At 39.6% G+C, this 24,247-nt stretch overlaps 1 protein-coding gene and 1 pseudogene across 2 annotated transcripts in view; both read right to left on the bottom strand.

Moving 5' to 3' along the window:
* Positions 1-6,712: 6,712 nt before the first annotated feature.
* TMEM19 (transmembrane protein 19) overlaps positions 6,713-24,247 on the bottom strand; it is a 50,443-nt gene continuing 32,908 nt past the window's right edge. The window contains exon 7 of the mRNA XM_017976208.5: positions 6,713-7,549. The gene's annotated coding sequence lies outside the window, so the exon portion shown is untranslated. The remainder of the gene's footprint in view (positions 7,550-24,247) is intronic.
* LOC100401149 (leucine zipper transcription factor-like protein 1) lies at positions 17,513-21,344 on the bottom strand (annotated as a pseudogene). Its single transcript, XR_088889.6, has 2 exons — positions 20,823-21,344; positions 17,513-20,411 (listed from the first exon to the last, which is right to left on the bottom strand). The product of XR_088889.6 is annotated as a leucine zipper transcription factor-like protein 1 (transcript).

Genomic DNA, 24,247 nt, shown 5'->3' with positions numbered 1-24,247 from the left:
CTGAGTAGCTGGAATTACAGGCATGTGCCACCATGCCTTGCTAATTTTTGTATTTCAGTAGAGACAAGTTTCACCCTGTTTGCTAGGCTGGTCTTGAACTCCTGACCTCAAGTGATCCACCGCCTTGCCCTCCCAAAGTGCTGAGATTACAGAAATGAACCACTACACCCAGCCTCCTTTTTGTTTTCATTTTTTAGAGATAGGATCTCACTCTGTTGCCCAGACTGGAGTGCAGTGGCACAACCATAGCTCACTGCAACCTCAACCTCCCAAACTCAAGTGATCCTCCCACCTCAGCCTCCCAAGTAGCTGGGACCACAAGTGCATCCCACCATGCCTGGCAAATTTATTTTTATTTTTTGGAGCAATGGAGTTTCCCTATGTTATCCAGGCTGGTCTATGTTATCCTGGGCTCAACTGATTCTCCCAGCCTCACAAAGTTCTGAAATTACAGGCGTGAACCACTGACACCAGCGTCTCTCTCTTTCTCCCTCTTTTTCTTTTTGGAGAGATGGGGTCTGTTTTGTTGCCCAGGCTGGTCTCAAATTCCTGATCTCAAGCAATCCTCCTGCCTTCTCCTCCCAAAGTGCTGGGATTACAGGTGTGAGTTACTGTGTCTGGCTACAATCTCATTTATAATAGCATCCAAAAATAAAACACATTTAACAAAAGATGAGCAAGATCTTTGTGAAGGCCAAAGCAACTCCATCTTGGCTGCTAATCCACTATGTTGACCTCTGATTAACTCCTATTCTGGGAAGACCTCTATGATTTCCAGTTTATCTATTGTTCCTGTATAATAGCACGTACTTATTGTAAATCTTGCCCTTGAGTCAAAACAACCTTGATGTTGAAATGAGAAAGGTACCCTTGTCCCCCTCACAGTGTGTACGATGGGGGTGTGGCTTGCTTCTTCAGTGCCCCCCTGCTCAAACCTCTAGGGGAGCATACAGACAGGCAGGCTGCAGAGTTGTAGGGTTCCAACCCCACAGCAGTGTCTAGGGGTGAATGTTTACAGCTGGAGCCCCAGTAGGCATGTGTTACAGGGTACTCTTTTAGTTTGCTATCTCTAAGAGGCTTGTGTTAAACAGCTCAATTAGACCCTCTGCCTTGTTGCAAGGACAGAGGGCTCTCTTTATCCCGAGTTTTTGCCTTGGTGCGCTGGAATAATAGGATCACAAGTGGACTTGGGAAATGAGTGCAGTTTTATTGAGTGGAAGTAGCTATCTGCCAATGGGGAGCAAGAAGGGAGATGGTTTTCCCTTGGAGTTGGACCACTGGGCAGCCCAGCTCTCCTAAGACTGTGCCAGCCAAACTCCGCCTTGTCCCATTGGTCGATGGCCTGCTGGCATGCCAGCCCTCCTCCAGCTGCTTGTGTCTTCTTCCACCAATTTGCTCCTCTCCACGTCCAGCAGCTTGTGTGTGTGCCTGGTAGGGTGTCGGGTTTTTCTAGGCACAGGATGAGGGCATGGTGGGCTGGGGTGGTCTTGGGAAATGCAACATTTGGGCTCCAAGGCAGGAGTGCCTGTCCTCAGCTAGGTCCATGGGGGTGGAGCCCCAGCCAGGGACCATGACCTACTCTACCCAGCACTTCCCTTCTTCCCTTCCCCTCTGCATCATTTAAAAGGACAAAGCTCTTCCCTTCCCAGCACTTCCATATCAATGTTATCGTACTTCGATTGTCTCACACATCCTTCTGAGTCACCCTTTTCCTACAGTATGTAAGTCCTGAGTCTTGCAAGTAACAGTGTGAGATACTATCTTGTCTCCCTACCGCCCAAGACTTAGGCATGGCTTCTGTTCATAAGACTCTATTAAATGTTTTTTTCTGAGAAACTGGATATATCAGCCTCTTTCTTTGGCCTCTTAGCTTCCTCTGACTTTGGGGTAGGTTTGCATAGACTGTTCACCTCAGAACAACCTGTTCACTGAAAACTACTAGGTATTTCTGAGAGACCACAAAAACGTAAACAGTGAGACATACAATGTTTATGGATCAAAAGATTAAATATTGTTAAGATATAAATTATTTGAAAATTGCTACATAGATAATACACAACTCAGTGAAAACTCCAGCAGAATTTGAAAACTGTATATAGCATATTTTAGAAATTGACTGGCTGATTCTGAAGTTTGGCCATTAAGGAGATTTTTTGTTTGTTTGTTTGTTTTTTATTTTTATTTTTGTTTCTCTCTCTCTCTGTCTTTGAGACAGAGTCTCATTCTGTTGTCCAGACTGGAGTGCAGTGGCGTAATCTCAGCTCACCAGTCTTACCTCCTGAGCACAAGCAATCTTCCCATGTCAGTCTCCCTAGTAGCTGGGACTACAGGCTGCGCCAGCATGCCCAGCTAATTTTTTATATATATTTTTCAGAGACGGGATCTGTTGCCCAGGCTGGTCTCAAAATCCTTGGCCTCCCAAAGTGCTGGAATTAAAGGTGTGAGCCACCACACCTGGCCTATTTTTGTTTTTCTAAATTCAAATATGTTTACCATTTCTTGTATGGTTTCAGACTTTTTATCTATAGTTTATAAAGTCTCTCCCCTCCTAAACTGCAAATATGGTCTTTTATTTTCTTGAAATATCTAGAAAAAAATAGTTCAATCATATTCTATCTACAATTTATATTTGGATATGGTAAATAACTGGCTTATTTTACTCCAGATGGCCAAACAGTTGTGCCACACCATTTAAAAAATAATCCATCCTCTCTCCAGTTAAACTATCATCTTTTTGATGTATTATTATTTTTTTGAGATGGAGTCTCACTCCATCACCCAGGCTGGAGTGCAGTGGCACAATCTCAGCTCACTGCAACCTCTACCTCCCAGGTTCAAGTGATTCTTCTACCTCAGCCTCCCAAGTAACTGGGACTCCAGGTGCATACCACCACACCTGGCTAATTTTTTTATTTTTAGTAGAGACAGGGCTTTGCCATGTTGGCCAGGCTTGTCTTGAACTGCTGACCTCAAGTGATCTACCCGCCTCGGCCTTTCAAAGGGTTGGGATGACAGGTGTGAGCCACTGTGCCCAGCCTTCTTTATACATTAAATTTATATATAGAGAGGGAGCATTATTTGTCTAGGTTACTGACTTCTTTGTGTTTTCCTACTGTAATATCATATTGATTTGATACAGTATTTGCATCAAATGTTTAAAATCCAATAAGGCAAATCTCACTTCACTGTTCTTTTTTTTCTTTTCTTTTTTGTGATAGATTCTCACTCTGTCCCCAGGTTGGCACGCCTCCCGGATTCCAGCTATTCTCCTGCCTCAGCACAGTATTTGCATCAAATGTTTAAAATCCAATAAGGCAAATCTCACTTCACTGTTCTTTTTTTTCTTTTCTTTTTTGTGATAGATTCTCGCTCTGTCCCCAGGCTGGCACGCCTCCTGGATTCCAGCTATTCTCCTGCCTCAGCCTCCCAAGCAGCAGGGACTTGCCACCACACCTGGCTGAGTTTTTGTACTTTTAGTGGAGATGGGGTTTCACCGTGTTCGCCAGGATGGTCTCTGTCTCTGACCTCATGATTCACACTCCTCAGCCTCCTAAAGTGCTGAGATTACAGGCGTGAGCCACCACGCCTGGCCCTCATTGTTCTTATTTCTCAGAATTTTTGGCTATTCTGTAGCATTTAGCCTTTCACATAAATGATACAGTTATTTTTATCCTTTTCTAAAATAAAGATAACTGAATGACATCTATTAATATATTACTTTTGAAAAGACTGCCATTTTTATTCTGTTAAGTTTTGCCATCCAAACATATAACGTAACTTCCCGTTTCTCAGGTCTAATGTTCTTAAATTGTGGCAGTCAATACAATTTTATTTTTCTTTAAATAGGTTTTTTTATTTTTGAATTTGTTCCGAAGCACTTTATATAGTTTTTTCATTATAATTAATGGAATATTTTTTCTCATTTTTTATCTCTAGGTGCTTATTGCCAGAAATTGAAAAACCTATTGAATTTAGTATATTCCTTTGATATATATCCTCCTTACCAATTTATCTTGTTAACTCTACTAGTATTTTACTGGATCTCTTAGGTTTTCTAGGTATACAACGTCATCAGCAGAAAGAGATCATTTAAACTGTTCTTTTAAAATTTTTGTGCCAGTTATTTCATTTTCTCATCTTATTGTATGAAAACTTCTAAGACAGTGTTAAATAAAGATAGTGCTAACGTGATGCTATACCTAGTTTCTAATTTGAATGTAAATTGCTTACTTGGCTTGCCATTTAAAAAACTATTTGCCACAGTATTTTGCTAAGTGGTCTTTGTTATATTTAGGTAATTTCCTTCTATTTTTGTTCACTAAGAATTTTTGTTAGAATGGTGACATATTTGAATATGTATCCCCACCAAATCTCATGCTGAATTATAATCCCCCATGTTGGAGGTGGGGCCTGGGGGGAAATATTTGGGTCATGGAGATGGATCCCTTATGGCTTGATGCTGTTCTCAGGGATAGTGAGTTCTTGGGAGATCTGGTTGAGTGTGTGGAACCTCCCCACTCACTCCCTCTCTTGCTCCTTTTTTCACCATGTGACATGCAAGCTCCCGCTTTGCCATCCGCCATGAGTCAAAGCTTCCTGAAGCCTCCCAGAAACAGATGTCTGCACTATGTATCCTGAACAGTCTGCAGAACTGTGAGCCAATTAAACCTCTTTTCTTATAAATTTCCCATCTCAGGTATTTCTTCATAGCAAAGCAAGAATGGTTTAATACAGATGGCTAGTAATTTAGTCAAATAAATATTTTGACATTTGTTGATGTCAACATATATTTTTCTCTATTTTAATTGTTATATTAATAGATTATGTTGGAAGACTTCCTGATGTTCACACACTATTGCATTCCTGAAACAAATCTTGCTTGTATACCAGACAAGAGCTCAGGAGTTTGAGACCATTATGGGTAATATAGGGAGATCATGTCTCTACAAAAAAAATTAAAAATTAGCTAGGGGTAGTGGTGTGCACCTGTAGTCTCAACTACTCAGGAGGCTGAGGTGGGAGGATGCTTGAGCCTGGGATGTCAAGGCTGCAGTAAGCTGTGACTGACTATGTCAGTACACTCCAGCCTGGGTGACAGTGAGACTCTGTCTTCAAAATAATAATTTAGCAAGGCATGGTGGCATGCACCTGTAGTCCCAGCTATCTGGGAGGCTGAGGTGGGAGGATCACCTGAACCCTGGCTTATAGATGGCCATCTTCTCACTGTATCCTCACATAGTGGAGAGAGACAGCTCAGATGTCTCTTCTTTTTATAAGTCACCAGCCTTACTGGATTAGGTCTCTGCCCTTATGACCTCATTTAACCTGAATTACCTCCTTCTAGGCCCTGTCTCCAAATACAGTCATGTTAGGGGTTAGGGCTTCAACATATAGATTTTGGAGAAAAGAAAAAGCTCATAGTATTCCACCCCTCACCCCCAACATTCATACTCTTATTACACGCAGAATATGTATATTCCGTTCCAATAGCTGCAAAGGTCTTAACTCACTCCAGCATTATTTCTAAAGTCTAAAGTTCAGTCTCATCTAAATATCATCTAAATCAGATATAGGTGAGACTTGCAGTATAATTTATTCTGAGGCAAAATTCCTCTCCCACTATAAACTTGTGAAACCAGACATGCTTTCAAAATGCAATGATAGGCCAGGCATAGGATATACATTCCCATTCTAAAAGAGAGAAATTGGAAATTGAGAATGGTAATAGGTCTCAAACAATTCCAAAACCTAGCAAGGCAAACTCCATTAGACCTTAAGGCTAAAGAATTATCCGCTAAATAAAATGTGTTACACATACACCATGTAAAACTATGCAAGCATGCAACCATGAAAAACAATGAAATTATGTCATTTGCAGCAACATGGATACAGCTGGAAGCCATTTTTTTCTGAGCTAATTAATGCAGAAATGAAAAGCAAACGTTACATGTTATTGCTTATAAATGGGAGCTAAATATTGAGTACTCATAAAAATGGTAATAATACACACAAAAACTTAGACAAAGGAGGGTCGGAGGGGATGAAGGTTGAAAAACTATTGGTTACTATGCTTACTACCTCAGTGATAGAATCAATCATACCCCCAAACCGAGCATCATGCAATATACACATGTAACCTGCACATGTACCCCCGAATCTAAAATAAAAGTTGAAATTAAAAGAAAAAAAGAATAATCTTCTTCTGTTTGATGCTCCATCTTCCAGACCCACTGAAAGGATGGTCCCATCTTCTGGACCCATGAGGTTACAGTGTCACCCCCATGGCTCTGTGGGATAGTCATACCCCTTGAGCTCTTCCAGGGCCCTGGCCCTATGGCTTTCTGCCAGGGCCCCTTCCATGTGGCTCTCTGTAAGTACCCAACTTTCTGAAACCCAATAGGAAACATCCTTCCCTCCTGGGCCTGTGGCGGGAGTGGCAGCCTGCTGATCACTGAAATCACCTTTGGGTTATTCTTCCCTTTTCTTAAAGAAGAGCAAGTATTTACAGCTGAATAGCTCTATGATCTTGTCCTGTAGAGTTCCAAAAATTTAGCAGCCTTTATTTTATCCCATCTCCATGTCCTTCAGTTCAAACTGGCAGTGTTTCTGTTAATAGAATCCCATAAACTCCTTATCAAGTGATAATCCAGCCATATCTTTGATGTTCCCTTTAGAACAAAGTTTTGTTTTTTGCAATATGAATGGTTGAGAATTTTTCAAATCTTTAACTTTTTGTTCTTTTATTTAAAAATTCCTTTTTAAATTCATCTCATTCCTCTTGCATTTTACTATATTACTTAGGAGAAAATAAGCTGCTCCTTCAACACTTTACTTAGAAAGCTCCTCAGCTACAGATTCCAGTTTCATTGCTGGCAAGTTTTTCTTCCACAGAACACTAGAACAAAGTTTGGGCCAGTTCTTTGCCACTTTAAAACAAGAATTACCTTTCCCCAGTTTCCAATAACATGTTCCTCATTTTCATCTGCAATCTCACCAGAATGGCCTTTAACACCATATTTCTGCCAATATTCTGCTCATGATTATTTACATATTCTTTGAGAAGATGAAGGCCTTTTCTTCAGCTCTCCTCTTTTATTCTCTGGAAGAGAATCTCCTTTGATGCTCATATTTCTATTGTGAAGCAGGTTTACTAATAACCAGTTCAAAGGCGGACTACTACTGCAGAAAGGACGACAAAGATCATTACAATGCCAGCCACTAGGAATAGGATTCTAAACAATTCCACCCACTGCATCCCAGGCTGCAGTGTTACCAATTGCTTGAGGCCAGTGAGACAGAACATACTAACATGCAACAAGTTACATGAAGCAGATTTACTACTTACAGATTGGCAGAGGAAGACAAAAGAGGCCTAGAATCTATTGTGTTAGGATTGCCAGCATAGTTGACCACTGGGAGGACAAGGGAGTCACTCTGGTCAGTGACAGAGTAAGGCCCAGGATGACAAATCCAATACTACATCATAGTGTTCACAGCTTGGGAAAATCTCACAAAGGTCTCATGCTTCCAGGACACTGCTTCCATGATCCTATAGAAAGAACAAGTTGACAGGTTACTAACCTGTCCCCTCTCTCATTCCCTCAACCTCAGATGTTCTCTGCCTATCAGACAGGGGTTGCACTTAGTTGGTGTAATGACTCAGTCTGTCTGTCCCTGTCCTGAGCCTACTACCTCTGCAGGCACCCATTGATTGCCCTTGTTGTTTGACCCAGATCTTTTGGCCTCAGCCATCTAGTCCAGGAAAGGAAGTCGCATTCTGTATAAACTTGACACTCTGATGTCATCCAACCCTGTGGGCTCCCATAGAAGAGAGAATCTCAGGAAAGCTTATACCTCCAGATTAGAATTAGGGAACCCTGTCTGAAATACTATTGTGTGAACCATTAACCACCCCAAGATGTGCACTCTACAAAACAACAAGCAGATAGGGTCCACTGAGCTGGGGCTGTCTACAGGGGAAAAAGGAAAATGAATGATCAGGAACACTAAGATTGGAATTTCATAGGTGCAGCCTAATTGGGCAGCTACCTGGTTCACCTCCATCCCAACCAAACTCCATGTTTGCCAACATATGCTGCATTGCCGTATTTCTCTTGCGATAGAGTACAGAGTTTAGTGTTCATACTCTCCTAGTCAAATGGAAGTACCAACCCACTACAAGACCTCCTTAATGCTCTTTCTTCAGTTGCTTTGTGAGTCAGCTGTGTCATTGTTTAATAGCTCCATTCATTAGCAGATGATGGGGTGCATGTAAAGTCCATCATATCCCACTAGAGTATATTCATTGTCATGTTGCTAGGGAAGTAAAGGATGTTCTTTGATCAGAAAGAAGTCCCACAGGGTATCCAAAAACATGGCATAGATTCTTTGGAAGGGCAGCTATGGTAGTCCCAGTATCTACTCAAGTGACATACCTGATTAATTATGTTTTGAATTATGATTTTCCAACTTTACAATGGTGCAAAAGAATACACATTCAGTAGAAACTATACTTTGCGAATTCATACAGCCATTTTGTTTTTCACTTTCAGTACAGTACTCAATAAATTTCACAAAATATTCAACATCTTATTATAAAATAGGCTTTATGTTAGATGATTTTGCCCACTGCAGGCTAATGTAAGTGCTCTGAGCATATTTAAGGTAGGTCAGACTAAGCTATAATATTCCATATATTAGGTTGTTAAATACATTTTCAACTTAAGATCTTTTCAACTTACAATGGGTTTATTGGGGCATAACCCCATTGTAAGTGGAGGAGAATCTATATATTTGTCCCTTCCAGGTAAAAGGCTGTTGCCATAGTTCTTGTCCCCACACAGTGGGTTCTTTAACAGTCCAGTCATTCAATTGCCATTCTGCTGACCAGATGGCTAGGCTGTTAGCAACAGCCCATGAATCAGTGAAAATGTAGCAAGATATGACCATAGGGGTGGCTTGCATGGCCATAACCACTGCACCTAGTTCAGACCATTGGCAGAATGTTCATGTTTAATCTCAGTCAAAAGATGGCCATACATTGGTGAGATGGTAGCCCCAGCCCAGTGGACCCTGTCTGCTTGTTGTTTTGTAGAATCATCAGTAAACCATGTCTTACTGTCAGTAGGCACTCTCTGAATCTTGTGCTTCAAGTGGCCACAGGAGGAGTCAAAGCATACCTTCAACATTCCTTAGTCCTCTCTGGTAAGCTAGCCAATTGTTCACAGAGCCTACTGGTCCCTTGGGGTTCCAGTTGGGCCCAATCTTGACTGTGCCATTTCCATTTGATAACTGAGCTTTGTTGAGCCTATCCAATTTTGTTTTGGGGGTTTATGAGCACCCTAGTAAGAATGGAAAGTTCAGGTTGCATTGTCACATATAACAAGCAAGACATTGCCTTTCAAAAGATGCATATCTGGTGGCTGTCTCAGGTAACTTACATGTTCAAATCTCAGAGGCCTCAGGGGCAGTTTTATGTTGCTACAGACTCTAATCAGCATGCATGGAGGTTGTGAACATTTGTAAGTGCATTAGGTTGGCAGGCTCTAAAATTTTTCAAGGTAGTGCCTGAGCCGTGGCTTCTTAAATGACTTCCAGGGTCTTCTGCTCCAAAGGGCCCCATTCAAAGTTAAGTTTGCTAGTCGTTTTGACTAAGGGAACCCAAAGAACACCCAAGTAGTGTACATGCTATGTCTAGTGGCCAAAGATGCCTACCAGCCATTGAGCCTCCTTTTTATGAGTGGGTACTGCCAAGGTTAAACATTTTTGCCTGACTGTATCTGGGATACTCTTTTTTTTTTTTTTTTTTTTTGTCTTCCTGCCCAAGTGGCCTTGGCATTCAGCACATGACAGTCCATTGTTAATCTTCATACCTGGAAGGTTCAAACTGGGCTGTTACATTGTAACAGGATGGGTTGTAACATTTTTGTCCATACTAAATTTTGAATTAACTCAATGATATCCTGTTCTCTTCTTAGTATACAGTACTGCTTTTGTTGAATAACCCACTGGAGTTTAAGTCACTTGAGTAGCAGGCAGAAGTGGATATGCCCCACTGCTAAGGCTTGAATTCTTAGCTGTCAGGAGGTGGTGTGATGCTCTGTGTCACAAGCAGCCAAAATGTCAATGCCTGTCATGTACTCAGTGGTTGTAACCATGGTCGCTAGCACCTGAAATGGCCCAAAGTGCCCTGGCTATAATGAGATACACTCTACCAGCAGATAAGCACCATGAATTACCACATTCTCCCAAAACTTCTTGATATAATGTTCCTTTTTTTCCCCTTTTATCTTGACAGACATATAGGACCATTAGCCTCCAATAGGAACCTGGAGACCTGGGTCCCATCCCTACTTGTGCCATTTTAATTTTCAGGAGAGCGAAACATTCTGTTCTCCTTGATCGACTATCTAAGATAGCCAAGATAATATATTCTTTCTTGGTTTTTGCCCATATCTGTCCCTGAGATCGCAAGTTTTCCTTCCTGTGAAGGCCCACGTTGCACTTGTTGGTTCCATCTTTGATTACTCAGGGACCATCTGAGGATTTCTTACTTGTTCCCTGTGCCTCAGGGTAAGGTACTATCTGAGTACCCAGTTCCTTAGCTGTCCAGGTCCAGGAATGAGTGATTACATAAATTCCCAACAACCAGGGAACTGAGCACATGCTCCCCTGTTTCCACATTTCTTCCTGTTGCTTCAGTCCATGTAGCCAGCTCCCTCACATCTGTGAGGCAAGGTGCAGGAGTTATGTAACCTATATTCCATATGTCATTCTTCCTTCCCCATAAATCAATCAGTTGCATGTTTAAACCCTATATCCCTAGGCTGACATCTCCATCTGGGGCTGAGTACTAGAGCATATCACTCCTCCTGCTTCTCCAATAAAGTTGTGGTTCTGTCAGAGTGGACTCTGCTCACTGAACCAATTTTGTCAAGCAGTCTTACTAATAACCCATCTCAAGGGAGGACTCCCACTATGGGGAGGACAGAAAGGATCCTCCCTTATGCCAACCACCAGGAATAGGAATCTGAATACTTCTACTCACTGAATACTGGGATGCAGGATTGCCCGAGTCCATGAGACAAAGCATACTAACATGCAACAGGTTATATGAAACAGATTTTTTACTTACAGTTGGGCAGCAAGGGGCAAAAGTAGCTTAGGATCCATCATGAGCTTGTCCCCCAAGACTCAAAAAAATCTGCCTAGGAGGGATCGAGTCTCAATAACCTGTGCCCCACTTGCACCACAGCTGAGGGACACAGAAAGGTAGCCAACTCTGGATCATATGCTTTCAGAGAAAAATAAATCACTGGGCAAAGCTTTAAAGGATACCCCGATTACAGAGGAGAAGGGAACAAAGCTCAAGCTGTCCTGGTCAGTCTCTCCCTAATTCAAGATGTTACATTTCCTAAGAGGGATAGAAACAAGGCCTGGGCTATTTGGGGTAGGTCCTCCCTATCTTAGCATATTGCATTCCCATCACATTCTACCATTATTCTGAAAACAATGTGCAAGAAGAAGAGAGGGGAGAAACTGGGTTGCCGCGGCTATCTAGGTAGGAACCACTGAGCATCTAACAACAGTCTCTTCTCGGCAATCCAGGCCTTCTCTCTCATAGATCTCAAAGTTTCTCTGGCTTCTATTCATTACCCACTTTCAAAGCCACTTTCACATTTTTAGATATTTGTACCTCAGCATCCCACTTCTGCAACCAAAATCCGTCTTAGTCTGCTTGGGCTATCATAACAAAACACTGCAGACTGGGCACAACAAAAAATTATTTCTCAGAGTTCTGGAGACTGGAAAGTCCTAGATCAAAGTGCCAGTTGGTTCAATTCCTAGTGAGAACTCTCTTGCAGATGACTGTCTTCTCACTGTGTCCTCACAGAAAGCAAGAGAGAAAGAGAGCTCTGGTGACTTTCTTTTCTTATAAGGCATCAACCTTATCAGATTAGGTCCCCACTCTTAATTACCTCCCTATAGGCCCTATCTCCCAATGTTGGGGGTTAGGATTTCAATATATGAATTTTTGAGGGACAGAATTTAGTCCATAGCACTATCTCTTTTGTAAAGATGGCAATTTTATACAGAATACCAATTTTTGGTAATATATTTTACTAAAAAATTATTCATTTGCTTAAGGCTTTCAAATTTGTTGCTGTAAAATTGCTGGTAGTAAGACTTCAGAAGGTTCATGGAAAATGCATATTATGAAAAAAACTACGCACAAATTTCAAATTTTGTTTGCACCAAAGCAAACAAATTGTACTAACTTGTTATAACATGTCTGAACAGGATCTAATTTGGGGCACTAAGAAAGATACGACAAGAGGCTGAAAAGAGCCCCAATCAAAGCAACATGAATTCTGCAAAAATTGAAGCAAGAACAGAAAACAAATTTATGGGAAAGCTTGAGTGGAAGAATGGTGAAATTACTGATGCTTCTAAAAAGTATATGAAGACAATGCCCCCAAGAAATCGTCAGTTTACAAATAGATAGCTTCTTTTAAGATGGGAAGAGATGATACTGAAGATGAAGTCTGCAGTAGAAGATTATGCAGTTTATGAGAATACTAATCATGTTTGTACCCTAACTGAAGAGGACTGATGATTAACAGCACAAACAACAGCCAACACCATAGACATCTCAATTGGTTCAGCTTACACAATTCTGACTGAAAAATTGAGCAAAGTGTCCATTTCATGGGTGTCAAAACTGTTGCACCAGATCAGCTGCAAACAAGAGCAGAGCTTTCAATGAAAATTTTAAACAAGTGGGACCAAGATTCTGACATATTTCTTCAAGGAATTTTAACTAGAGATGAAATATGGCTCTACCAGTACACTTCTGAAGACAAAGCACAATCAAAGCAATGAATGCTAAGAGGTGGAAGTGGTCCAGTCAAGGCAAAAGTGGACTGGTCAAGAGCAAAAGCATGGCATCAGTTGTTTTGGATACTCAAGGAATTTTGCATTTTGGCTTTTTGGAGTGCTAAAGAACAATTACATATGCTTATAATGATAGTGTTTTGTGAAAGTTAGCCAAAGTTTTAGCAGAAAAAACATCTGGAAAAGCTTTACCAAAGTCCTTCTGTACCACCATAATGCTCCTGCTCATTCTTTTCATCAAACAAGGACAATTTTGTGAAAGTTTTGATGGGAATTCATTAGGCATCCACCTCACAGTCCTGATGTGGCTCCTTCTTACTTATTTTTGTATGCTTATCTTAAAAAGTCTGAAAGGGCACCCGTTTTCCTTAAGTAAATGATGTAAAAAAGACTGCGTCAACATGGTTAAATTCCCAGGACCCTCAGTTCTTCAGGGATAGACTAAATGGCTGGTATTAGTGCTTACCAAACTGTTTTGGACTTGGAGCTCATTTTGAGAAGTGAAATTTGTAATTTTTATTTTTATCGTTTTTCTTTTTATAGAGACAAAGTTTCTATTTGTTGCCCAAGCTGATCTCAAACTCCTGGCCTCAGTGATCCTCTTGCGTATTTGTATCTTTTAATCTATTTTTTCCCATGAACTTTTTGAAGTCCCCTTGTAGTCTTATAATTATTTTCCTCTTTCCTGAATATGCAGTATATCTTTTTTTATGCCTAATTGTGTCTATCTTTGCTGTATCCATTTTACTTTATCAGACTCATGAGGAATTTTTGAATGCATTTGTTTTCAAAGAACCAGCTTATTTAATTATGCACACTTTCTATTCTTTTTGTTTGTTCTCTCTTTCACTGATTTGGGCCAGTAGATCATTTTTTAAAATCCATGTGTCCCAGTATATTTTGTTAATTTTTAATTTTTAAGATGAAATATTAGTTCCTTTTCTGTTTTTCTTATTTAATAATACATTTATTTAGTGGCAAACATTTCATTCTGGATTCAGCTTTCTTTTTTTTTTTTTTTTTTTTTGCTTAAAATGCCTTTTCAGACTTTTGATTTTTTTTTTTTTTTTTTGAGACAGAGTCTCACTCTGTTACTTTGTTTTTTTTTTTGTTTTTTCTTATCTTTTTATTGCATTTTAGGTTTTGGGGTACATGTGCAGAGCATGCAATACAGTTGAAATGACCTATAAGTTTTGGTATGCAGTCTTCTTTTCACTGCTTCCAAAATAGTTTGTAACTTACCTTTGGTTTTCCCCTAATTTTTATTGTGTTATGATCTGAGAAGGTAGTCACTAGTATTTCTACTTTTCAAAACATGTTATTTTTTTAAAATGTTCTTTGTGAGCATATACATGGTATATGTAAATATTCTAAGGACATACAAAAAAAGAATATTGTCTGTAAGAGAGAAATGTAAGATTTTATAAGATTCTAAATGTAGCTATTAAAGCAAGGTAATTTATTATGCAGTTCCCCGAGAATTGATCAATTCTAAGAGAAATATATTTATGTTTTCCACTAAATACGTATCTATATTATGCATTTCTCAAAATCCTGACCTCAGGTAATCCACCTGCTTTGGCTTCCCAAAGTGCTGGGATTACAGGCTTGAGCCACCACACCTGGCTTATATTATGCATTTTTAATGTTTTTGCTTTACATAATTGACCAGCATGATGTTTGGTGTATAGAATTTAAAAATTATACATTTTTCAGGCCAGGCATGGTAGCTTATGCCTGTAATGTCAACACTTTAGGAGGTTGAGGCAGGAGGATTGATTGAGGCCAGGAGTTCAAGACCAGCCTGGTCAATATAGCAAGATCCTGTCTCCAAAATAAATAAATAAATAAAATAAAAATTAAAAATTAGCCAGGCATGGTGTCGCATGCCTGTAGTCTTAGCTACTTGGGAGGCTGGGGCAGGGGAATCACTAGTCCAAGAGTTCGAGGTTGCAATGAGCTAGGATGATGCCAGTGCACTCCAGCATGGGTGACAGAGTGAGACCCTGTCTCTAATAAAATAAAGAAATAAAATAAACACAATAATATTAAACCTTTTTCATATATGGTGCCTTTTATTTTTTATTTTATTCATTGTTTTTGAGATAGAGTCTTCCTCTGTCACCCAGGCTGCAGTGCAGTGGCACGATCTCTGCTAACTGCAACCTCTGTCACCCAGGCTGGAGTGCAGTGGCACGATCTCTGCCTCCTGGGTTTAAACAATTCTCCTGCCTCAGCATCCTGAGTAGCTGAGATTAAAAGCGCCTGCCACAATGCCTGGCTAATTTTTTTACTTTTAGTAGTGATGGGATTTCACCATGTTGGCCAGGCTGGTCTCAAACTCCTGACCTCAAGTGATCTGCCTGTCTTGGCCTCCCAAAGTGCTGGGATTATAGGTATGAGCCACGATGCCTGACCAAATTGTGCCTTTTAAAAATCACATAATGTCAATCTTTATCCTGTTCAGTGCTTTTGAGTTTAAATTCCACTTACTCTTATATTATTGGTGCCATTTCTGCTTTCTTTTGGTTTGCATTTGCTTGTGATATTTTGGCTATTTTGCTAACTTTATCATTTTAATCTTTTGAACAGCTTTTATCTTTGCATTTTTTTTTTTTTTTTTTTTTGAGACAGAATCTTGCTCTGTCACCCAGGCTGGAGTACAGTGGCACAATCTCAACTCACTGCAACCTCCACCTCCTGGGTTCAAGTGTTTCTCCTGCCTCAGCCTCCCAAGAACCTGGGATTACAGTTGCCCACCACCATGCATGGCTAATTTTTTTGTATTTTTTAGTAGAGACGGGGTTTTACCATGTTGGCCAGGCTGGTATTGAACTCCTGACCTCAGGTGATCCACCCGCCTCAACCTCCCAAAGTGCTTGGATTACAGGTGTGAGCTGCTGCACCTGGCCTAAGGTAGTTTTTTATAACCATGTGAGAACAGACTAATACACCCAGTATATTCTTATTCATTTACATATAACTATGCACATACATGGCAGGGTGTATTTTTGCTCATTCTGTTTTTTCTCTCTTCTCACTGTTTTGAGGTGCTTGTACAGACTGTTGTATTTTCTTTAATATCTTTCTCAGATGAGTCATATGAGTGATCTATCCTCTGAATTACTGCACATTCTCAAAGACCATTTTTTTCTTTGACAGATTAATTATATCTGTCAACCTAAAAATCATGAGATCTATAAATCTAGAAAGAACTTTACTTCTGGACTAGGGCTGCAGCCTGTAGGCTGGGAAGCAGAGCCTCTAGCTAAAACCAAAATCAGGCACTTTGAGGAAGGTAGGGTGGGACTGGAGTTTTATGCTAAATGGGTTGGCTAAACACATATTTAACAGGCTAAGGAGAAACTATAAACACTCATGAATGGGAGTTACAAGCATGCACGGTAAGCAAACATACATATTACATATGTCCATGTTCACTCTGGGGTGGAGACTTAACATTAAAATGCAGTAAATTGGGCTCTAGACATCAAAATGTGAAACTTAGGACACAGAGGTGCTGTGTCAGTAGCCTCTACAAACTGGCCAGAAAGAGTCCATAGTCAGTGGTTAATTATCAAGAAGGAAAACTTTGCTGAAGTTGCTTACCAGTTTCAGGAGTTTTTGGGCTGAGACGATGGGGTCTTGTAGATATACTATCATGTCATCTGCAAACAGAGACAATTTGGCTTCCTCCTTTCCTATTTGAATACCCTTTATTTCTTTTTCTTGCCTGATTGCTCTGGCTAGAACTTCCAGTACTATATTGAATAGGAGTGGTGAGAGAGGGCATCCTTGTCTAGTGCCAGTTTTCAAAGGGAATGCTTCCAGTTTTTGCCCATTCAGTATGATATTGGCTGTTGGTTTGTCATAAATAGCTTTTATTATTTTGAGATACGTTCCATCAATACTGAGTTTATTGAGGATTTTTAGCATAAAGGGCTGTTGAATTTTGTGGAATGCCTTCTCTGCGTCAATTGATATAATCATGTGGTTTTTGTTTTTGGTTTTGTTTATGTGGTGAATTATGTTTATAGACTTGCGTATGTTGAACCAGCCTTGCATCCCCGGGATGAATCCTACTTGATCATGGTGGGTAAGCTTTTTGATGTGCTGTTGCAATCGGCTTGCCAGTATTTTATTGAAGATTTTTGCATCTATGTTCATCATGGATATTGGCCTGAAGTTTTCTTTTCTTGTTGAGTCTCTGCCGGGTTTTGGTATCAGGATGATGTTGGTCTCATAAAATGATTTGGGAAGGATCCCTCTTTTTGGATTATTTGGAATAGTTTCAGAAGGAATGGTACCAGCTCCTCTTTGTGTGTCTGGTAGAATGCAGCTGTGAACCCATCTGGACCTGGGCCTTTTTTGTGTGGTAGGCTCTTAATTGCTCCCTCAACTTCAGACCTAGTTATTGGTCTATTCATAGTTTCGACTTCCTCCTGGTTTAGGCTTGGGAGGACACAAGTGTCCAGGAATTTATCCATTTCTTCCAGGTTTACTAGTTTATGTGCATAGAGTTGTTTGTAATATTCTCTGATGACAGTTTGAATTTATGTGGAATCTGTGGTGATTTCCCCTTTATCGTTTTTTATTGCATCTGTTTGGTTATTCTCTCTTTTCTTTTCTTTTTTTTTATAAGACATAAGCAAATAATCATATAAACATTTATTTAATATGGGTACAAAATACATAAAGGAAAAATACATAAAGAAAAAAATGAACACTTAAATGTCAAACAGAAGAAATTAATAACAAAAACCCTTAACATTTTATTTTGGTCAACAAAAAGTCTGCACATAATTCAGCAGCAGCCCTGAATTAAATCAAACCAAAGCTGCATTGCAATGATCACCAGTGCACAGACTGCCTATCTGACTTAGCACATTAAAAGTCTAATCAAGGCTCAAACCAACATTCTTAGAAATCCAAAATATATATACAAAAAAGGCTTTCTTGCTCAGTTAAACAAGATAAATCTTAAAGTTGGGAAACTACTAAAAACAATGAAAATTGAACACTGTATTTTGCTAAGGGTATAGTGTAAATAAAAGCAACAACGCACACAAAAGACAAACCAGAAACACTAAAATGTGTTTACATGTGAAAGAATCATCATGTTGATTTATGTCAAAGGACATCATATCTGTTTATCTTAATGCTTGGCATAGTTAGGTTTTAAGGTTTTACACAAATGTTTTATTTTTATAGAAATGTTTTATTAAACAATAGGAACATACTCTACAGAATATTGCAAAATTGCTACCAAGAAAACAAGTACAAATTCTACCCTGCAATATAGGTTTCTTATCAACGTACCTTCTTTCCCCACTGGTATCAAACTGAGAAAGGTATAGGGAGAAAATAATTGAATGGTTTCTGAAAGACACACTAACCCTTTAGCCAAAAGTTCTGCTTCTGAATTATATAGAATATCTTGGGCCACAGATAATGGAATGGATTTTCAGAGAGAGTGTCAGTTTAGGGCTAAAGAAATACAGGGTGAGGCTGAAGCCCTCAACAAAAGCTCCAAAAGGACACAGAAACTGATAAGTGACATAAATATGGTGAGAGGTGAGGAAGAAACATATAGCAAGTGCTGGCTTGTTACTGCATTTGATCTCTCCCTTCTCTGATCCATTCATCTTACTCTGCCTTCTGTGTCCTTTTGCAGGGAAATTATCTTACCCTTTGTCATTTGTTCCTTTACTATTTTAACAAAAAGCTTATAAGAAAAATAATAAATTCAAGGCTATTATTAAAAGCTTGACTAAAAATAATAACAAGCCTATACTCCAATCAGTAAACTCGTCTCTTGGAATCAAATCTTCATTTATGGAAGTGGAATGTTTTCATTTGTGGAACTGGATGTCTCTTAGTAGACAGTGTTCATTTAGGTGTGATACTCTTAGAAGCAGGAATAATCACTATTAATATGTGAAGAGTAAGGACGTTCATTCTGATGGATACTGCTTTATAGACTTCACTTTGTTTATCCCTATAGTATACTGCTGCCTTACACAAGTGTGGACATGACACCCAATTCCTAATAATTTGTTCAAAATCTTCTAAAAAAAACAAGGCCAATAAAAATATAGTGAAAACCTCTCGAAAATATAATTACTACATAAATAAAGTCCAATCTGAAGTCTGATAGCTGATTTTATGTTGAGTATAAGTCTTTTAAAAAGTGTTCTTATTTAACATAAAATGTAAAAGAATATTCTGGCAACAAGTATAAATATTACATTTATTCTGAGTCCAGATACTTTCTAAACTGTAGAAGTGCAGGATGGATTTGACTTATACATTAGCAACACAGACTCATGAAAAGTCATGCTGCCAAAAACATTGAGCCACCTCTGATAAATGGTCTTTAAAATGGAGAGACTGGGGAGCTTAAATGAATGTTCATGTTCACTGCAGTTAATTTTCCTTATAATTGGTAAGAGGGCTACCCATAATAGGTGGAATAGAATTCACATTTTCAAGGAATTCATAGTTTTTTCATCATCAAATAGAGTAAATGAATTAAGATTTCATTTTAAAAAATAAAGAGACATATTTATTTGTAATAACTATCTCTGTTGATAACTATCTTTAATAATCCTATTTATTTTTACTCATGAGGAATGCGTAAGTACAGACATTGTTAGCTTCTTTAACATTTATTAAAAAGATAGACTCTTTATACTAATGCAGAAAGATAAGACTCTTCTTCGCACTCTAAAAATCTCTTTAAAGAATTCTCAGTGTGTGCGAGCTAAGACTGTGGGGCACTCATTAGAGAGGTGTGTGGGATGACCAGCCAAAATCACTAGGTTTTCCCTGTTTTCAATTAGCTGAAAATATGAAATCTAGTTTTAAATATTAGAAGCAAAGTCTAAATATTGGAAAAATAAAAAGGGGATGTGACAAAATTCTTCAGAATACATGCCTGAGTGAGACATGCCTGCGTGAGACTGCGTGTATGTTTGTATGTGTCAGCTTCCAGATGCAGTCTTCAGTTTTAATCATCAGGTTCATATTGTGCCAGGCTTTTCCTCAGATCTTTGATTTGCTCATTCTTCTTGGTAAGAATCTCTTTCATGTTTCGATAAGCTGCTGTTTGCTGAAACTTCTTTTCTAATTCCTTTTCAGCCATGCGCAGCTGCTCCTGAACCCTAAGTCGTGCTTAGCTGTTGCCAGATTCTCCCCCAGTGACTTCTGGTTTTCTGTATTATCAAGTGTCTTCTGAAACTCACTCTTTAAAGCAGCGACTGTGTTTTCTAAGTTATGCAAGTCTTGGGCCTTTATAAAATCCTTTTGATTTCCTTGATCAAGTTGTAAGTCTTGCAGTGCTTTTTCTAGTTTGGACTTTTATCCAGTGCATTTGTAGCCTGTATTTCAATGGTCTTCAACCTTGACTTCAATTTCTCATTCTCTTCTTGAATTCTTAAAATTTCCTTGTTTAGGAGTCCTGCTGTTCCACTTTCATTAAGTGGAGCAAGCTTTGGTTTTGTGATATCATCAATGGGCTTTTTTTTTTTTTTCTTATTTTTTTATTGCATTTTAGGTTTTGGGGTACATGTGCAGAGCATGCAATACAGTTGCATAGGTACACACATGGCAGTGTGTTCTGTTTGCTTTCACCCCTTCACCCACATTTGGCGTTTCTCCCCAGGTTATCCCTCCCCACCACCCCTTCCACTGGCCCTTCCCATTTCCCCCCAATAAACCCCAGTGTTTAGTACTCCCCTCTCTGTGTCCATGTGTTCTCATTTTTCATCACCCACCTATGAGTGAGAATATGTGGTGTTTCATTTTCTGTTCTTGTGTCAGTTTGCTGAGAATGATGTTCTCCAGATTCATCCATGTCCCTACAAACGACACGAACTCATCATTTCTGATTGCTGCATGTGGCACATATACACCATGGAATATTATACAATGGGATTTTTGTTTGAAGATGTTATCTCTGCGTTTTCAAATTCTGCACTTGTTCTAATAATTCTCGGTTTTCAAGTTCAGAGACGTCTGTCTGAAGCTTAAGATACCACTTCTCAGCTTGTGCAAACAGCTGTCGCAGAAGTAACACATTAGTATAGGCAGTGTTGATGAGCTCAGATTCCACCTCGCTATGAACCACAGCTTGCAATGCATTGAGGACTTCAGAGACTTTATCTATGGTGAAGGTCTCCTCCACCAACCTGCTCTCTTTGAGGTCTTGGAAGCAGGAATCTACAGTTTTGAGTCTCAAGCCTCTCTTTGAATGAGCAAAACGCATATAATTAACAACTTCATTTTGATGGTGCTCATTTAGGCCCAACTCTGCCATGGTGGCAGGCGGCCGGCGGCAGCCGGGAGCCTAAAGGAACCGGAGAGGCCAGGAGGTGCCCCGCCAAGGTTGGGATCGCCGAGGCTGTTTGGACCAGAGATGCGGAGGGAGGATAGGTTGTTTAGAAGCCTCTGGTTGCTAACAGAAACCGAGGCATGTCCTCTCTTTTCCTTTTTATCAATCTGGCTAGTGGTCTATTTTGTTGATCTTTTCAAAAAACCAGCTCTTGGATTTATTGATTTTTTGAAGGGTTTTTCGTGTCTCTATCTCCTTCAGTTCTGCTCTGATCTTAGTTAGTTCTTGTCTTCTGCTAGGTTTTGAGTTTTTTTGATCTTGCCCCTCTAGCTCTTTCAATTTTGATGATAGGGTATCAATTTTGGATCTCTCCACTCTTCTCATGTGGGCACTTATTGCTATACATTTTCCTCTAGAGACTGCTTTAAATGTGTCCCAGAGATTCCGGTATGTTGTGTCTTCGTTCTCGTTGGTTTCGAAGAACTTCTTTATTTCTGCCTTCATTTTATTGTTTATTCAGTCAACATTCAAGAGCCAGTTGTTCAGTTTCCATGAAGCTGTACGGTTCTGAGTTAGTTTCTGAATTCCGAGTTCTAACTTGATTGCACTATGGTCTGAGAGACTGTTTGTTATTATCTCAGTTCAGGATACAAAATCAATGTGCAAAAATCACAAGCATTCCTATAAACCAATAACAGACTGAAAGAGAGCCAAATCAAGAACGAATTGCCATTCACAATTGCTACAAAGAGAATAAAATACCTAGGAATACAACTAACAAGGAATGTAAAGGACCTCTTCAAGGAGAATTACAAACCACTGCTCAACAAAATAAGAGAGAACACAAACAGATGGAGAAGCATTCCATGTTCACGGTTAGGAAGAATCAATGTCATGAAAATGGCTATACTGCCCAAAGTAATTTACAGATTCAATGCTATCCCCATCAAGCTACCAATGTACCTTCTTCACAGAACTGGAAAAAACTACCTTAAACTTCATATGGAACCAAAGGAGAGCCCACATAGCCAAGTCAATTCTACGCAAAAAGAACACAGCAGGAGGCATCACACTACTGGACTTCAAACTATACTACAAGGCTACAGTAATCAAAACAGCATGGTACTGGTACCAAAATAGAGATATAGACCAATGGAACAGAACAGAGGCATCGGAGGCAACACAACATATCTACTACCATACAGTCTTTGATAAACCTGACAAAAACAAGCAATGGGGAAAGGATTCCCTGTTTAATAAATGGTATTGGGAAAACTGGCTAGCCATGTGCAGAAAGCAGAAACTGGACCCCTTCCTGACACCTTACACTAAAATTAACTCCAGATAAATTAAAGACTTAAACATAAGACCTGGCACCATAAAAACCCTAGAAGAAAATCTAGGCAAAACCATTCAGGACATAGGAGTAGGCAAGGACTTCATGACCAAAACACCAAAAGCATTGGCAACAAAAGACAAAATAGACAAATGGGACCTAATCAAACTCCACAGCTTCTGCACGGGAAAAGAAACAGTCATTAGAGTGAATCGGCAACCAACACAATGGGAAAAAATTTTTGCAGTTTATTCATCTGACAAAGGGCTGATATCCAGAATTTACAAAGAACTCAAACAGATTTACAAGAAAAAAACAAACAAGCCCATTCAAAAATGGGCAAAGGATATGAACAGACACTTTACAAAAGAAGACATACATGAGGCCAACAAACATATGAAAAAAATGCTCATCATCACTGGTCATTAGAGAAATGCAAATCAAAACCACATGGGGATACCATCTCACGCCAGTTAGAATGGTGATCATTAAAAAATCTGGAGACAACAGATGCTGGAGAGGATGTGGAGAAATAGGAACACTTTTACACTGCTGGTGGGATTGTAATTTAGTTCAACCATTGTGGAAGACAGTGTGGCGATTCCTCAAGGACCTAGAACCACTAGAAATTCCATTTGACCCAGCAATCCCATTACTGGGTATATATCCAAAGGACTATAAATCGTTCTGCTATAAGGACACATGCACACGAATGTTCATTGCAGCACTGTTTACAATAGCAAAGACCTGGAACCAACCCAAATGCCCATCCATGATAGACTTGACTGGGAAAATGCGGCACATATACACCATGGAATATTATGCAGCAATCAAAAATGATGAGTTTATGTCCTTTATAGGGACATGGATGAATCTGGAGAACATCATTCTCAGCAAACTGACACAAGAACAGAAAATGAAATACCGCATGTTCTCACTCATAGGCGGGTGATGAAAAATGAGAACACATGGATACAGAGAGGGGAGCACTACACACTAGGGTCTGTTGGGGGGAATAGGGGAGGGACAGCAAGGGGGAGCTGGGGAGGGATAGCATGGGGAGAAATGCCAGATGTGGGTGAAGGGGAGGAAGGCAGCAAATCACACTGCCATGTGTGTACCTATGCAACTATCTTGCATGTTCTGCACATGTACCCCAAAACCTAAAATGCAATTAAAAAAAAGAAGGAAAACTTTGTGAAACTGGTAACCTGACATGTTTAAACTGAAAAAGGGAGGGGAGTCTGGCCATAGTGTTAGGTTGTGGTTGAAGCTGAAGTCAGTGGAAGGGTTTTCCATTCTTTGTTTTCCAGGGCTGCTTTCTGTTTAACTCTTAAGAAAGATCTGGTACGTTAATGAACAAAAGGGTATACTGAGGTGTGACTGAATTCCTGTCTCATTATGGTCTAGAAATTGAATTTTTAGTTTTTCTGGGGTCTCCTTGGCCAACAGAGGTCCATTCAGTCAGTCAGGGGGCTTAGTATATACTTCACATATCATGGCTAGGTAGAGAGTCTTGCCTTTTCTCTAAAGATGATATTCCACTGTTTCAAGTTTCCAGCATTACAAATAAGAAGTACAATGCAAGTCTGATTCTTTTTCATTTTTGACAACCTTTTCTTTCTAACTGGTAGCAAATAATATTTGCTCTTTAAAGTTCAGGAATTTTACCTGATTGTGTATAT

This window comes from Callithrix jacchus, chromosome 9 (genome assembly GCF_049354715.1).
Source record: "Callithrix jacchus isolate 240 chromosome 9, calJac240_pri, whole genome shotgun sequence".
NCBI lineage: Eukaryota > Metazoa > Chordata > Mammalia > Primates > Cebidae > Callithrix > Callithrix jacchus.
The sequence above is the reverse complement of the archived record's forward strand: the minus strand, read 5'-3'. Positions and strand labels throughout refer to the sequence as shown.